At 40.9% G+C, this 4,557-nt stretch overlaps 1 pseudogene; it reads right to left on the bottom strand.

The window, feature by feature from the left end:
* Positions 1 to 1,246: 1,246 nt before the first annotated feature.
* Positions 1,247 to 3,252, bottom strand: LOC112657344 (non-POU domain-containing octamer-binding protein-like; annotated as a pseudogene).
* Positions 3,253 to 4,557: the final 1,305 nt, after the last annotated feature.

Consider the following 4,557-nt stretch of genomic DNA (forward strand, 5'->3'; position numbering starts at 1 on the left):
AAATAAGTGGTAAATATATGAATGAATCTAAAGAAACACTGACTGTAGAAAATGACATTAAAATAATATCTAATTTGGGAGAATATTTTTTAAATACCCTGGGAGGTATAAAAGTTCAGAAAATCAGATTTAATGTTTTCTAATGCCCTTATTATTGTTTTAGAAGAGACTAAAGATAACAACTTTGTATTTTGTTGCAGAAAGTAATGCTACTCCTTAGTATGTATGATTCTCCTCTCCTCTGGGGAATGTTGGGAGCCTGTACCTCCTTGCCTACTGGAAATTAGCCTTGGCCATGAATCTAACTTTGATCAATGAAATATGGATGAAGTGTTACTTCCAAGAAGAAGTATTTGAGTTAGAGTATCCATTCTCTGTCCCCTTGCTGCTGTGACCAGTGACTAGACTATTCCTGTTGAACCTTCAACAGCCTGTAACCCAGAATGAGGATGAAATCTTGATTCTTTCTGAAAAGTTGGGGTTGTTCATATAACAATATACTTAATCCCAACAGAAACAAGCACTGGTACTTAAAGCAATGAGGAAAATCTGTATTGAAGATGAGCAACATGTAATGCCAAGATGTTTGGTAAAAAGTCATCTGCCCTAAGTTGGGAAACATATCAGGTGCCTAATAAAGTTATATGTGGCTCTAAGGAAAGAAGTTGGAAAACAAACTTCATGAGGGAGTGTTGGTACTTAGCTGCATTTGACCATTTCCTGAGTTGAAGAAAGAATTTGTATGATTATGAACAGGAATAAAAGGGAGTAGAGAGAATATGAAAATTCATGAACTTTCAGAGATGGAAAAGAAAACTTCCTCACCATCCCAAAATGTCAAAGCTAAATATAATAAAATCTTTGAGCAACAAAGGCTAATTATAACTCAGCCTTGAAGCAAAGGTCAAATTAAAGGAGTGTTCCTTATAACTGTGAAAACCACTGGATGGATTAAGAACAGTTTTTTTTTTTTAAGGCTTAAAACGTATTTTAATAAGTTGATGCTGCATTACTGTTCCATTTCTCAGGAAAACTCCAAAGACATGAGGGACAAATCAAACATGGTACACCAATTTTAAAAAATGCACAGCATAACTATCTAAGATAGGAAAGTCTCAGAGCTACTGTCTGACCTGTAGCATACAGCTATCCTGTTCCCAAGATTGTACTAGGCCCATCAAGAAAAGCTGTGAACAGCATCATAGAGATAAAAGGGCCATACCTGGGTTGTCCTTACCCCCCCCCCCCAAAAAAAAAGATGGAGGCAACTTAACACAGGATTTTTTAAAGGTACACTAAAATGAAAATCTCTAAGAGAAAGGTCTTCCTTAGGACATGAAGGGGTAATATATGGGATATAACAGAATCATATGTTTTCTGTGACCTCTGTGGACATTTGCCTGAATTCCCATCTGTGAGTGAATGGAATGGGGCTAAGGTCACTGGGGGGGAATGTTTGTTTTTGTGGTGTATGCGGCAGTGTCTATGGGGTTAGAGGATATAAGAATGAGAAAGTAAAAAGAACAGGATGGACAAGAATGGAATGACCAAGATTAATGGGGGCTCTAACTGGATCCATTTTGCCATGGTTCCACCCCCCAAGACCCTCAACAATCACATGAGACTTCAGGAATGCACCACACAGAATCAATTAGTTAAACGATATACCACACAGAACTGATTTGTTAAATATCGCCCCTCCCTTGCCCTCAGCCTCCAGTAAACTCCCTCAGAGTAGTACAGGCAAGGAAGACCTAACTACTGGGAGGAATCCCTAACACTTTCCCAGGGCAGAATTCTGGCTAGTCCAAAAAGGGTCCTGCTTTTAAGGGTTTTTGGGAAACAAGACATTGAAATTTTTATTAGTGTCGGCAACGTTTGTTTGGAGCAAATCCAGCTCCAGGAGCTGCACGGTTGAATGCAGGAGGGGTTCCACCAATTGCCCCAATTCCTTCCATTGTAGCAGCCAGGCCAAAGCATTCAGTTGCTGGTGGGGTCAATCCCAAGGTCCCATCTGGCACCATAGTGGCAGGTCCTGGAGGAGCTGGGGTACCATCTGGCACTGGAGCAGGGGGCATGGCACCTCTATTGTTCATGCCCATAGAACCTCCCATAGCCATCTGGCCCATCCGTATCTCCTGTTCTCTTGCATCAGGGAATGTTCCCTTGAATCTTCCTGCTGTTGCTGCATCATTTCTTCCTGTTGCTGCCACATCTCTTCCTCTTGGTGCCTGCTCACTCCTCCTCCTGCCTGCGCTCCAGTTGCTTTCGTTTCTGCACTCTTGGTTGTGCAGCTCTTCCATCCTCCTAAGTTCTTCTTGACACCTCATCAAATCCTGTCTCATTAGCATGACCTGGTGCTCATGGCGAGCAGCCTCCATCTCCACCTCCAGCTTCTCATGAGCTTCCTTGATGTTGCGGTCCACTTGGTCCTGCTGCTACTTCTCCATCTCAATCAGTGCCTTCCAGTGCATGGCATACTCATACTCAAAGGAGCCAATCTGGATGACTGCTCTTGCTACCTGTGAAACTGCTAATAACCAGTTTCTCTGGAAGTCCCTCTTCATCATCCAACTGGTCCATGGGCTCCACAGTCACAGGCTGAGGAAATGTGGTTAGCAGGAAGGAGTCTTCCCTGCACCTGTTCAGAGCTTTCTGTTGAGTTCCCTGGGAATTCAACAATGCCTTTTCCTGAGGGCCTTCCTCGATCATCCACGATGACTACAGCCCTCCCCACCTGGCCAAACACAGAAAAAGTTTCCTCCAGCAGTTCACTGGAAACATACTGAGGAAAGTTTTGGACTGTAAGGATGCACTATGGCAGGCAAAGCACACATGCAGCTGCTTTCCACAAAGTGGCATGTTGTCCAATTCTACTTTGGCAATCTCTGCTAGGGTTTATATTTCCAAGCGGATAAAGCCAAAGCCCTTATCCTTATGAATGAAGACTTTGCCTGCTTTCCCATATTTCTCAAATACTTTCCTCATCTCCTCCTCAGTGATATCGGGAGGAAGATTGCCCACAAAGAGTTGGCTACATTGGGTGAAGGTCTCCTCTCCTGGTTTCCTAAAATTCTTCAGGTCAATGGTCAACCCTTCATTTTGGCTGCTGGCTTTTTGCCCATTTGCAGGTATTGGTGGCAGTGGTGGCTGCTGCTGTTGCTGCTGGTGGTGCTGCTGGTGGTGCTGCTGCTGCTGCTTCCTTGGAGTATGGTCTTACTTCTCCAAGTTAAAGGTTTTATTGCTCTGCATTTTTGCACCCTGCTACTGACTGTTTTCTCCTCAGAGTAATGGCGATGCTACACAGCCTCTACTGTCCTGAGAAATGGATTAAGAACTTCAAAGCAAAAAGCAAATTAAGAGGGTGGTATCCAGCAAATTGATCATTTATACAAAGTAACTCAGTAAATAGCTAGAGTATGTGTTCTTCCCAGTGACATCTAATAGACTCAATTTATCTGATATTAAAGGGAGTGAGGATGTAGGAATATATGTGTCAAAGATAAGAAATAGAACACTGTAAGAAAGCACACTTATAAATAAATGAAAATATGGATACTGGCACATACAGCTGATTGAAATAAAATAGACTGCAAGTCTATTAAGTTTGAGGGAGTTTTATTGCCAGAAAAAGTAGAGCAACCAAAGTCAGAAAACTGCATGGCCCACAAGGAGGTCCTATTGCCTTCTATTTCACATGGGGCCAAGAAGAATAATACAAAAGGAAGAAATTTCCAGAAGGTCAAGTCAGGGCCACAAAGAACAATGGAAAAAGAAGTCCCTTCGATCTGTAGAGTATATTTAATCAAAAAATATTTCCCACCTCAAAGATGGAGGGCCTTAACCATATGTGCCCACCAGAATTTCAAAACTGCTATGGATCAGTGATTGCTATGTATCATAGAGTCTTCCAAATGGAAGTACTTTTCTATTTATGCTGTGCCTGTTTCTTCATTATATACTGGAATCATGTAACAAAACCAATTTTTCTGTTGGGGAGAAAAGGAATGAAAAAATTAAAAATCAAGAAGAAAGCACAATAGAAGACAAAAAAGAATACACAGAGCAATAGAGGGTAGCAAATAAAATGGTAGAAATAAATTTAAGTGTACAGTTGTCTCTTTTTAAACAACATGGGTCTGAACAACATGTGTCCACTTATATACAGATTTCTTACAGTACAATAGTGTAAATGTATTTTCTCTTCCTTATGATTTTCTTAATATTTTTTCTCTAGCTTACTTCATTGTGAGAATATAGTATGTAATACATATAACATATACAATATGTGTTAATTGCCTGCTTATGTTATTGATAAGGCTTCTTGTCAACAGTAGTCTATTAGTATTAAGTTTTAGGGGAGTCAAAGCTATAGCAGATTTTTGACTGTGTGGGGGTCAGTGCCCCCAACCCCTTTGTTGTTCAAGGGTCATCTGTATTAATCAGATCTTGTAAAGTTATCCTGCATTAATAAATAATCCCCAAATCTCAGTGACTTAGAGAATCTGTTTCTCTCTCAAATTGCATGCCAGTCTTTGGCTGTCCTTAGCTATTCAA

This window comes from Canis lupus, chromosome 8 (assembly GCF_003254725.2).
Source record: "Canis lupus dingo isolate Sandy chromosome 8, ASM325472v2, whole genome shotgun sequence".
Classification (NCBI taxonomy): Eukaryota; Metazoa; Chordata; class Mammalia; order Carnivora; family Canidae; genus Canis; species Canis lupus.